Genomic DNA, 14,128 nt, shown 5'->3' with positions numbered 1-14,128 from the left:
ATGTAAGATGTATTCTCCAGACTACTTTCTGACCATTTTTTCAAGAAGTATTCTGGGTCTAGCTTTTTTAGTCTGATTGATATAAGTGATCTCACTTGTCAATGATACTTGTATTAACAAAAACGTCCCACCATTTGCCATGAGACTGTTTAAGTGAAAAGTCATAATACAAATAATTTACCAATGACTTTACCATAGAACATTTAAACACAGTCTTTTATTCATTGATTCCCAACTTACTATACAGATACATAAAAATGGGTGTGGCTTGTTCTATTTATAAGGCTTGCAACTTCCGAACTATGCATACTTTTTCTGATTATGAGGATGACTGATGAATTTGTGTTTCCAAAAGAAATAAATTATTACATCCATGAAACTATCTGCTTTTCATGGACTGTTTTGAAATGCTTGGTCATTAAAATTTCCAGCCACAGTTTTGCTTTCTCACAGAAGTTAATTCTTAAAATTAAAAAAAAAAAAAAAGATATTCAATAATAAAGTTTGGGGATTCATATATCATTCTTCTGTAAAATGCTGTTTAAACACCTTGTCCTTGGAGATGAATTCACAAGTAGATATAACCAACTTAATCTGAAGTGTTTTAACCAATTCCAAGTTTCCTGCTTTATTGCTGTTTTAAAGGTTTTATGAAGCCGTTTGGTTGCTATAGATTTTAAATTCACAAACCACGAAGTTCCACTATAGTGAACATGTATTATCACTTCATAAAACTCATTCCGCTCCATCCTTCCAGTAGAGATATGACAAGGCTGTTTATCAGTAGGTAATAAGACAGATAATTTAACTGTACAAGCTCTAATTGGTCTAATTCACTAACTGACCTCTCACCACTTGATTCACTAGTACAATTGAGCTCTGATAAAGCCTTTAATTGTAAATTGCACACAGCTGTGAGCTGCTTCTCACGCTGGCACAAAAACACTATCGTCGACTGTTTCATCTTGGCGACCTGCTAATTTGGAGCATATGTAACTGTTTTTAATGCTGAAGGCTTGACATACCACAAACAGCAGATGTTGCAGCTGCCCCTGAGACGCTTTATTTAATTCAATTACGTCTTTTGGAGATATGTAAAAAAGCCAGGCAAGATGAGAGAGGGCAGGAGAATGTTAAAAATGGAGCCCCTGGTTGAGGCCCAGGTGGCTCGATAGGCAAATGATTGGGTGAATGTCTAAATGATCTTTTTAATTGAGTAGACTGACGGCTAATCAGGGTCATGAAGTGTTATCACACTGATGAGCTGAGTGGAGCCCTGGGCTGCTCTGCAATTAATGCCGCTTTTGTGAAAGAAGAAAAAAGAAAGATAATGTATACCATCTGGCAATTGTTTATGATCAAAGCAGCAGTTTGCTGCAAATTCAAGTTAAATGCTATTCATAACATTATTTTTGCTGCTGCTGAGGGCAAGGACATGAAGCCCAGGCCTTTGTCTGACTTCTCATTCTCCTTCTCAACCAAAACATTCATTTTCTTCCATGTGTGTTATTATTAATTACTTGGCTGCTTTCTAACGTATGGCCTGAATGATTCCTTGTTTGATATGCCAATAAAAAGCCCAGCATATACTCCTTGGAATCTACTTCAACTTTCATGCCAATGTATCCGATTACAATAAAACAAAGCAACGGCTAAAGTCACAGCCAAAACCCAGAGAAAACAAGTCAGTTTTTCTTTTTGTCCTAAAAAGCTTGGCTCCTTGGCACCTCTGGGATTAAAAAGAAGGGGGGCGGAGTTCTTAACAACAGTGGCAAAACGTCTGAGTGAAGTGATTTTTTTTTTTTCCTGGCCCAAGGAGATCAGCATTTCCAAACTTTAAAGCAGAGATTATTCCAAATATCCCCAATATTTTCTCTTTATTTATCACTTAACGATTTGTGAGAAGACCATCAAAATTAATATAAGGGTATAAACTGAAAATAAAACATTGATTCACTTGCTAGCCTGAAGGCTGTGTACAGGTTTCTCAGACACAGTCACACAAAAAATAGGTGTGCTTTTCATCTCGAGTCATTGGCAAGACCAAAATAACAAATAAGCAAAAAGGGAGATTTCTAGTGAAAGCTTTGAAAAGCTCAACTATAATTTAGGAAAGGAAGAAAAGGACCATTTCTTTCAAGTGCATAAAGACAAGAGTTTTGTGTCACTCTCACTTTAAGTTATTGAAGCACACAGGGGCATACATATGCAGGAGTATAAAGCCAGAAAGTAAAAGACAGCTTAAAATCAAGGAATTAACTTTAAACCGGTAAAGTGAACTTAGAATGCAAAGACATAAATATGGTTTATGCAGCCAGATCCCATCATTTTGAACTTTTTACTCTCTTTAGATGCAGCTGAGATGAGTGCTGGCCTTAACTCTGATCTAGTGCCTGATCCAGAATCTACTTTTAGAAAGACGAAGGCATCACCTAGTATAATGTAACAGGCATTTCTGGAAGCTTACTACATCCCGGGCCCTGTGCTAGGCACTGGGAATACAATGATCATAAAGGCATAGAAACTCCCCTTAATGACTTTAAAGTCTGGTGAAGGAGACAGATAACACAAGTGGAATTTACCATCAAGTGTTAGAGGCAGGTGCTGTGATTTACAGGTGGGGAACCCAACCCAGACACTGGGAGAGGTGCAGGCTGCTGTTGTTATAAAAAAACATAACATGGGATATGGCAGAAAGGTCCTCCTGGGACAAGCCCTAGCGAGGTTTAGTAAATATTTTTCTGAATAAACATGTGAATACATTTATATAAGTGTAACAAGAATGTGAGATCTGAGAAGTATTTCTACCCACAGTCCGCATCTGAGGGTGCAGAGACACATGCCCCAGAATGATGACAAAGAAGAGTATTAGTGAACATAATTACTCTACCAGTAGAATTATTACACATATGCAGGGAGTTAGTTGTCTCTTCTGTATCAATGATGTCACCTCAAGTAGATCATGACCTTAGTGAAAGCAAGGATGATACTTCCATTTCTTCTATTTCTTCTAAAAGGATTTCCAAAATATTAACTTTGCAGACCTGTGATGAATACCTGCACAATGCCAGAGAACCTAGTTGATGGGGGAGCAGAACGCTGTTTGGCTAAGTAAAGGTTTTTCTTGAAAGGAAGGGTTTTTATTTGATAATGCTCATGGAGAGGGAAATGAAAAGGTACCAAGAAAAACTCATATAATTGTGCCAAAGTTAATTGAGACAAATCAGATCTACCATTGTAATAGAATATTTTTAGAAGATTGTCTATCCAGCTGAAATTAAACAATAACAACAGAACACACGTACACACATACATGCATACTTACACTAAAAAATCAGAAAGTCACTTTGGTTTGAAGCAAGCATTCAAGCAACCATTTTGTATGTAAACACGAACGAAAGCTAAATACAGTTTCGTTCCCGGAAAAGCATTCTGGACAGGCCCTGACTATTAACAGCAGAGTCCGTTCGTAGACCTCAGACACTACTTATACAACAGGATGGAAAAGAAAAAGTACTAGAAAAAAGGGTGTTGAGATCAGAAGTCAACTTCCAGTGTCTGGATTTACAAAAGGCTAGTTTATTTAGAATTTTCTGAGAAAATATAATTCTAATAAAAATGAACAGATCCTTATTATTTGCCAGGGATTGTGCTAAATGCTTTTTACATATACTATCTGATTTAATCTTTACAATAGCCTGTCAGATGAATGTTATTATTTCTCTGATTCAGAAACTGGGACACAGGAAGGTCCTATAACTCAGCCAAATTTATATTTAGTAAGGAAAGGAAGCAGGATTTAAACCAACTTTTGACTCCCAAAACCCAGGTTCTTCAATGATATTCTTTAACCTCTCACTTTGAGAAAAGTTTAGGGACATGAGAATTATTCTTGAGATAAAACTGTTTTTGTTCGCTTTATACTGGTCTAAATGAATATTTTGTAAATTATTTTAATTGTGTATTTGGTAATATTCTTTAATTATAACTTTTGGTAATACTTATAGGCTAACCGTAAAACGCTTATTTACTACAGAAAAGACACTTTCTCAGGCACTAAAACTTCCAATACAAGGAAACTCAAAGATCGTCTGATCAAAGAATCTAACCCCACCAAGGGTTTAGAAAAGTAAGGGTTTTTTTTCCTTTTAAAATCTTCTGTTGAGCTAATGAAATAGCTGCCAAATAATTTTTAGTCTACATTTAACCATCACATAGTTATTGAATATCTGTTATGTAGTAGGTATGGAGAAACCAGGTAAATAAATAAAGCATCTTTGCCTATTCTCAAGGAGCTTCTAGGAGACAGGCGCCTGAAGTAGTAACAATCATTACAAAGTTAACCAATTTTTCCTGCTTAAACTCATTTGAAAATCTGTGGGAGATAGGATTCTCACATGAGCAGAGCTTGCTTTTCCGGCAAAGTTCCTGAGCATTGCTAGAGGAAATGCCAGAGCTCTGCTCAAAGCGAGCAGCTAGCAGTGAAGGGCACATGCAGAAAGAGGGGGAAGCTGGTAAGAGTCCCAGAACATCATCTAAAAGCAAATAAGAGGCCAGCTTGAGGAAGCCTCTATGGGATAAGTACATGAAAACAGATTTCATACATCTCAGAGTCAGTCAACCAGGTGATAGAAAGAAGGAGGAAAGGAAAGATAGAATTTACACAACATTTTAATGTTATAGTTCACTGCAGACCATTGACAGGGGAGCGCAATACTGAATGTTTCAATGGTATGTCACAATAACAGTGGAGACTCTATGAGAAAATCATCTCAGTTGGGACCTAGTGACAGAAGACTCTTCTACCCTTATACTACCTTTTTGGCATTACTAATCCTAACCAACAGTACTGACAGTCAATAGGCACATTATGTTCAAACACAACAGGGTTTCCTTCTCTCTCTTTTCTTGTTAACCTTTACACAAATTTGAGGTGATTCTTAAAGACTTACATTTGGGCTCACAATAAATCTTGTAGGAATCAAGCAAGACTCAACTCTGGTGGAATTGTATTAATAGCCCAGGAAGCAGGTGATTATTTTTAGGCTGTGAGATAGACAGAGCCCCTTGACACTGGGAAAGAAGATGAAAAAGAGGCCACGCTCCTGTGGATTGAAGTTCAATGGGAAGGTGGGTTTGGGGTTGATCTTTGAAGGCTGGTAGCACAGTGGGGAAGACTAAAGGGTTTTGAGATACTCTTGCCTAAGTTCACACTGGCTCTGATACACCCATGCTGAGTAACCTTGGACTAGTCATCAGACCTCCCTTGCCTCAATTTCCTGGTCAACAAAGTAAAAAAAAAAAAAAAAATACCACCCTTATAAAGTTGTTTCAAGGATTAAAGATGTTGAGGCATTAAGAGTCTTAGTTAGCACAGCACCTGGCAAATGTTAAAACTTTAAAAATTAGGCTTATTTTTATCCTTGTAAGGAATAAGGAAAAAAGAGGTTAGTGGAGGTGGCAAAAACTATATGTGCAGAAATGTTAGTGCAGAACGAGAATATGATCTATAAAATGCAGAGAGTCCACAAAAACTAGTAGAGGGACTATACTGAGATAGATAAGAAAAGTAAGCATATTGAGACTATATCCTAGAGTAATTTTAAAGTCATAAAGCTATCATAAAAGTAAGTACTAGGGACTCATTGTCAGTTCTTGAGTGGAAGAGCAACATGGAGAGAAATAGAGCTCATTTATTCATACCACATGTACTGAGTGAGTATTATGGATGAAGTATTTGGAGCTCAGTAGAAGCTAGTCGAGCAGATAGGAAAATTAAGAGTTTGGAGAGCTACAGGAACATTTGGCTATGTGAGAATCGATCTGAAACCTTTAAAAAACCTCCCAAGTGTGTTTCTTCCAAAGAACAAGGTATCCAAGAAATTGCCCTAGGTGTTCACAAATCCAGGGTGTTACAATGCTTGCTCCAAGTGAGATTATAGTAACTGTGATTATATACTGTAGAATGTTAATAAGTACCAATAATAAGCCGAATATTTCAAGGAAATAAGAGTAAAGATAAAGGAGAAAAGAATAAGGATTAAACTTGGGTACATTTGATTGGGAGATGCCAGGAGCTAGAGAAGTCAAAAGAGTATTACTCAGAAAGGAATTAAAACACAGAGGTACACATTTTCAAAGAAACACGGGAATAAAAAATTATTTTAAAGATGGATGGGAAAATTAACAGTCTTATGTCTACATGTGAAAGGGAAGATTAAATGCTACAAACATATAAAAGAAGATGGGAACTGAAAGATCATTGCATTTGGAAAAAATGAAGGGAATGTAAAGTTTCCAGGAAACAGTTTCAATAAACTGAGGAATCCATGAAATCTGCTACCAAAGAGCAATAATGCTGATTTTTGACATTGTGTGAAGACTATCTCTCTCCATAACTCCCTCTTCCTGGTACAGTTCATTGAAAGACCTAGCTGTCCTCCTTTCTAATTTTATCCCAAGCTCTCAACTCACTTTCCCACTTATGCCCAACAAGGTAGAATGTGAGGTCTTGAGACCCAGTGCTGTTTTTGTTTGTTTGTTTCATCATGCCTGCTACACCTAGTAGACACTCAACCTTGTCTAATGAATGGACCAAAAGGAAATCTTAACTTGAAAGAACTACTTTCATGATCTTCAATATTCCATTTAGCATTTGTACAGATGACTATTCATTTCAATCATGGGAAACCTGCCAAACTGCAACAATACAAATTATATCTTCAATGTACAGTCCATGTACTTGCTATAATCATATGAAAAATAAATGTGGATAACAGGTTTTTCAGATGTTGGAAAACTAGACACAGAGTCCTTGTTCAAGGGCAGCAGAACGCTGAATCTGCTCTTCCTTCTATCCCTTTGTCCCTGACTCCCTGAAGATACAGTTTCACTAGCGATATGTTTCTTTCATGAACTAGAGAGCCTAATATATTTAATGATTCCCTTAAATGGAACCACATAGATTATATAGTATAAATTTTTCTGGAATGGTGACATAACTCGGAGAATAGAAAAGCAGTGGCTAAGCAAGAATTTAGCTCCCAGACGCAATGAGACCCTATCTAGCAATGGCAGCTGTACTCCATGTTAGATCTGAGGCCAAGAGAAGTTACTGTGAAATAGGATGCATTTTCCCCTGCCCTGTAGTCACACTTCCTGATAACCATATCCTTGTGGACACTGTGCTTAGTCAGTCACGTGACTTGTTTGGCCAATGAGATATCAGCAAATGTGCTGAAGGCTGAGGCTTACATGTTGAGGCTCACTCTATCAAATCATTGTCAGCTGCCATATGAAGAAATCTGGCTAGGCTCCTTGAGGATGAAAGCTTAATTTGTTTTCATAGGTAATGTGCATCCTGAGATCATGCACTAGAGCCCAGCCGACCCACAGACTTGTGAGAAATAATACATTTTTTTGTTGTTTAAAATCACTAAATTTGGGGAAGGCTTGCTGGCCAGCAGTAGACAACTAATAGAGAAGTGGCCACTTCACTTTTGATATTTTACATCTCCAGCTATTTAAACTAAAATCCTTCAGTGAGTAAATGTATCTCATCTTTTCCATAAACTGATAATCCTCCATAAATTCTCTAAGACCTGTCCAAATGGACTTTTTCTTGAAGAAGGACTGTGAGGAAATTCTACAAGATTTCAAGGATGTCTGAATCCTCCACTCATTTGAGACATTTTTAACAATCATCTATTTTACGCCACATATTTTCTAGACACTGTGAATACAACAATGAATGAGACATTACATTTAACAGTGACAAAATATGTAAATAAAAACTTCAGATAGTGGTAACTTCTATGAAGGAAATAGAAGTCATTGAATATAGGGTAACTGGCAAATGAGTGAGAGCTAGGTAAGGTAGCACGGTCAGGGGAGATGCTTTTGAAGAGCTCACCTCTAAATTTAGATCCAAATAATGAGAAAGGGTCCAGCCATAGGATTATCCGGAGAGTGAGCAATTCAAAAAGATGGATGAATAAGAGCAAATGCCTGGAAGGGAGAATGAACTTTGTATGTGAATGAATAGGAGGTCAGGGTGGTGGCTGAAGAAAACGATCAGGAGTGTTGAATGAGATGAGATAAAAAAGGGGAGGCAGGGATCAGTTTATATGAGATTTTAATATATATAATATATATATACACATATATACATATAATATATAATTATATGTATAGATTATATACAAAAATATACATTTAGAGACAGACATACAGAAAGGCAGAGCCAGAAGACAGAGAGACAGAAAGACAGACACATATACACATACATACATTGGGGGAGAGTTTAAGCATTTAAAAACCTAGGATGAGAAAAAAACACATACAGATTCCATTTACTGAGCTGTCACTGTCTGACAGTCAATCTACAAATGCCTCATGTAAGTTATTTCATACATATATCATATCAATACTACGAGGTAGTCTTATTTTCCTTCTTTTACAGATGAGAAAACTCAGAATGTGTAAGCAAATTTTCTAAAGTTACATGTTCAGCTCCAAATCCATTTCTCCAAATTAGGTTTATCTGACTCAACCTATATGCAAATAGTAGCACATCCTTTTTGATTAGTTGCAAACATTTTAATGTACTCCCTTCTGGAAGAGTTCCCAAGTAGCGTAAGTCACCAAATGTTGATGCAGTTGTGATATGACTTTAGGGAACACAGTGGTATAACAAGCATGTTTTATTTCAATTACAACAAAAGTGTAAGGAACAACATATCCTCAGAGGTGTAGTCACTGAGCATGTGGGCTAATTGATATGCTAAACCCTGCCAGTTACCTAACAGCTTTGGCTGATGTAGCCATGATCCCAAGATATCTCTGACTCTTTTTCATTAACAAGGGAATGAAGGAAGTCTAAATTAACCCAACCTAAGTTAATCTATTTTTGTCCATAAGACAGAAATTTGGTAATAAATATATTTTGACTTCTCTGAATAACAAAGAGCAGAAGTAGATTTAAAAAGTCCTTGAGAAACTAACTAGAATACTTGCTGTCTCATCTTACACTTCTAAACACATTAGAAATATCATTACGAACCACTTTGGAAAGTGAATATCATGTGACAGGGATTAGGTACAGACTTTATAAAGATTACTTAATTTAGTCAATCCACGAGCTATGGGGAAAAATATGAAGAAACTGTTATCCATTATACAAATGATGTATGGTTCAGTGAAGTTAATTGAGCCAAAGTCAAAGATGCTGTAGATGGTGGTCAAAAAAGAACCTAAGTTTCCTTAAATCCAAATCACATAAGCTTCTGTTTTTATCATTTGATTGAATAAGCTGTATCAGGACTAATATAAAAATTGGAAAACTTTTTTTTAATAGTAAGAAAAGCCACCACTTAATTCTGCTATTAAGGCAACAAAATGTAATGATAATTTAAGATGATATCAGGATGACTGCACTAATTATCATCAATTATCAATGTATTGCCCCTAAGCTCCAATTCACCCTTTTTGCCTGCTCTGTGAAAACGGATTTGGGCCTTTTTACTGTGTTTCCATTGCCAGCTGCACAATGCTACGCTTTGTCAGTAGTGGGCGACGGAGAGACACTGAAGAAGGAAAGGATTTTCTCGTAGGTTCTGGTGTGCTCACTAGGAAGGCCGTGCAGTGTTGGGCTTCTCCAGCATCAGACTCTTACAGTGTGAGGGCGTTCGACAGCCTCAGGCTCCTGCAACCTCCCCAGTGCCCAGGAGCCAACAATATCCAGATTCCAGAAGTTTTCTTAGTCACCTTGTTAAGAAGGTTTTGTTGTGGTGAAACAGCCCCCTGTGGACATTTTCCCAGTACCCTAGAGAGCTGATTTCCCTCCATAAGACAGAAATTTCCCCAAATTTCTGTCTTATGGACATTGGAATATATTCCAATGGGCAGATTTCCAGCAAGTCCTGTTGCAGGGGCACCATAGTGACTTCTCTGTCACCAGTGAGTCATGACTGTGTCTTCAGCATCAAGGTCTTGATCTCGGCCCTGGGTCAGGGTGGGCAGGGGTTTCTTCCTAGGGATACTGTCTGCTTCTGATAATCGGCTCTTCCTGTATTATTTAGATTTTTCCCTATTTCTTATTAGCCAATCTCTCATTACTCCAATCGCCTGCTATCGTCAATCATTCTTTATATTAAACTTTCCTAATTTCAAATTATTGGGTGGTTTCCCTGTCCCTATTTGATTCATACTAATCCAATATATATAAAATTGATTGTCAGTGTGACTTTAAATTTCCTTCCCAACTAGAGTAAGTAGATTGTTACTAAGTGTTGCTCTATGTGTCACAGTCATCCTTTCATTTACTCATTAGATAGTTATTGTGCGCTTTCTAATTGCTACAGATAAAAATAACTACGCTATACTCCTAAATGCAAAGAAGGACATAGGTCTACTCCAAACTAAAAACTGTGTACTGTGATAAGTGCTACAGGAAAATCATGTAAATTGTTATGCAACCCAGTGATTTAAGTTTTATAACTGGCTTGTTTAAGCAAATCACCTACAGGACACAGAAGGCGGTCTGGAGTAATGGAGAAGCCCTGAAATTGGTGATGGAATATCTGGGTTCTAGCTCCAGACTATGCGAATTTAGATAAGTCTTGTTATCCTATTGGCTCCTTACTAGGTAAGAGACGGGGTGGATAATACATTGGGAAAACTAAATTCAATGTGATGTATACAAAACAGAAATTACCTACCACAGTGTCTAGCTGCATATTCCATAAATGTTTAAATACTTATCATTCCCTATTCACATTACACATTTGTGAGGCTCAAACTAAAAATAATGATAATATATTTGAAAGTACTTTGTGCAGCATAAAATACTATATGAAGGAAAAGTGCAGTTATTCCATTTTTAATATTAAGTAATATGCAGTTAGCCCAGGGGTGTGGGCAGGATAAGTATAGGAGGCAGATAGCAAGATTAACTGGTAACTGCTGCATGATGAGTTGAAGTGTCATGACAGAAAAGAGGTTAGAGAGAGAATTTGTTCAAAGACATACTGAAGTACAACTTCAAAGACAGAGCAGGGATGTGAGTGGCCAGGAAAAACAGCAGCAGCAGATAGCTCACCCTGGCATTTGGCAATCAGTGATGGGTGACTGAGAACAAGGGCTCTGAAGAGAACACGAGGCAGAGGCATAAATAGTGCCAGCCTCTGCAAATAACAGTTGCAGCTGCAAACCCACATGCACAGTGTGGATGAGTGGATACATCACATGTCAATCCCTCAAGTCCACATGCACTGGCTTTTACCATCATAGTTCTACCCTTAGCAAGTATCACAGGAACATACCCATGCTTCTTCTTATGCACTAACAACATGATTTTCAATGATTAAAAAAAAATTAAATGATTTTTAAATCATTTTAAAATCATTTTCAATGATTAAAAAAAATGATTTCATTTAATATTGAACATTGTACATGACACTTCAAGGATGATTAAACTTCTGTTAGTATTTTGGGGGGAATGTTGCTTGTTTAGATAAATTTGTGGCTTAACCCTATTTTTCCATTTTTGATGAGAACACGAACATTAATTTGTAGAGGAGCTAGTTGCTCACATATATATGTATATATTTATGTATATAGTATAAATATATTGGTTGAGTATAATCAGAAAAAAGCTCTATTTGTGTGTGTGTTTAAACAAATTAAAAGTTACCTTGGAGATAAAATATAGATACAAAGACAGTAAGTGATTTATAAAATATGGATACAAAGACAATAAGTGACTTTCTAATTTGGTAAGTCTCATTTTCGTGAAATAATATAATTTTCTACTATTTAAGAAAAAGCAATAGCACAGAGATGAATTCCCTGAATAATATAAGGTAAGATTTTTAAAAAATATAAGCAGCATTAGATTCTTTATTATTGAATCACTTCTTCTTTTGATATCACACACACTAAAATAGCCCTCTCAAATGTCACTAAAGAATTCTTAATCAAGATATTAAATATCCTGTTGCTACCCATCCTTATAAGACTTTCTGCTACAAGTAACATTCTTGATAATCACCATACACTCTCCACCCCCTCCTCCAACCCGTTAACATGAATATTTCCTGGTTTCCCTGGACAGTGTCTGAAACAAAGCTTTCATTCAAAGTAATGGTGGGTACCATTCTAGAGCAAAAAGTGTTAAGAGGAAAAAATTAAATGAGGTTTAAATGAGGGAAAGTAAAACCAGGGAGTGTTACCAAGCTGATCACAGGATTACATAGCTGGGTACTCAGCCATTTTAGATGTCTGTGAAGACCTTATTGGACTTCTGTGTCTTGGAGCAGACCATCAGAGAAGAGGGAGAGACATGTAGGAGTGCTGTCCTGTTTCTTATCTCTTACTGGTAAATTTTTTCCCATGGGAACATTAAATTGTCCACATTTCTGGCTTATGCTGCTGTGCTCTCCCTAGGAGATGCTGGGTAAGCCAGCTCCCACACTGCAATGGTGCTGTGATTCACGTGAGTCCCTAAGTGATGGAGGAAACTTCCAGAAGTCTAGTCAAGCTGAGCCTGCACACCTGGACCTGTTCCAGTTCCTTCCACGATGGTTGAGGTGATGCTGTACCACAGGCCAGCCTTCACACTACCGGAGTCTAAAACTGCAGGCGGTATTAGGAAATGAGGCATTGATGGCGGTGTCTAAGAACTCTCCCTTTAGTAAGTGGCCAAGGACCTATAGATAAGTGGATCTGGTAACTGGGACAAGGGAGGACAAAGTTACACAAATGTGTTCCAATTCATATGTCTAGTCTGCATATATTCTTTTTCTAAAAGGATCTTATCAACTTTTAAGCTTTCAACTATCATGTCTATATAAAAACAAGGAAAATAGATAAATAACAGCAAGAATAACTACCATCAAACCTATGTTTGTAACCTTAAAATTTCCAACTGCTTGAAATATCTGCAAGGGTATTGCATCAGTCTCTTAAATTCCATAACTGACTCAATATACCAATCTGTGGAATGGGTACAGCATCCTCAGAAATGCATATGATATTAAATGACTGTTGATAGTGAACCAAAAATATACTTATTAAATGAGATAATATATATAGAATAATAGCACAGTGTAAGGACACATTATGTACTCAATAAATGGTAATTTCCTATACTCTCATGTTCCCTCCTCTTTTGGAATATATTTTAAAATTATAATTGTCTTCCCAGTTCATACAGAGAAATTAGCATTTTTGTTTTCCATTTCAACCATACTTCTAACTGAATAATTAACACTAAAAATAATATCTGGCATTCTTAACTTAAAATCTTAATCCATTTGACAAATGACCCTGTTATTGTAGTACCATAAGTGGGAGAAACAGTACACTTTGCCTTTCAAAGTAACCCAATGTTTTGATTCGCAGATTTATCATCAATCTCTATACAGCTGTTTAAATGGTCATTATGTAAGAACCAAGGAAAGTTTTGGAGACAGAAAATAAAAAAGCTCCTGTTATATGTGCTGTTTTCTGCTCAACCCTCAGAGGTAGAGCTTGTGAAAATACTCGCTTTACAAAGACACATGGAACAACTGATTTGAACCAGATGTTATGTGTTAGTTTCATTACAAAGAATTAAATATGATTAAGAATTGGGAACTATATCTCTGAAACATTTAATTCAACTTTAACTAATTAACTCCACTTTTAAAGGGTTTTACTTGTTATTTCCTTGATTATTTTAATGCTTTGGCTGTCTTTCTAGCCTCGAAAAAATATTGAATAATGAATTAATTGTCTCATTTTTAATATGTTTCAAACAAAGAATCCTGCAACTATCAATTTAATACTGAATTGGCTAGGCAGATATGAAAAATAATGAATAAAGCCCGCCAGTAATGAGAACTATAATAAATGAAAACTTTTAAAAAAAGGATAGCTATGTAGCATGTTGGATGTAGCTGAAGACTTAACGATCTGAAAGAGACATAAGAGAAATATTTAGAATGTTTCAAGAGAGGTAAAGAATAGTTAATATGAAGGGGAAGATTATATAAATATATAAATAAAGGAGGTTTAAAAAGAAACCCACACGTAGACACAGTATAATGAAACTCCTGGAGTCTTAAGAGAAAGAGAAGATCTTAAAAGC

The sequence above is a fragment of the Delphinapterus leucas genome, chromosome 9 (assembly GCF_059928025.1).
Source record: "Delphinapterus leucas isolate spDelLeu-1000000601 "Yukka" chromosome 9, BTC_Dleu_Yukka2, whole genome shotgun sequence".
Taxonomy (NCBI): domain Eukaryota; kingdom Metazoa; phylum Chordata; class Mammalia; order Artiodactyla; family Monodontidae; genus Delphinapterus; species Delphinapterus leucas.
This window is presented reverse-complemented; position numbering follows the sequence as displayed.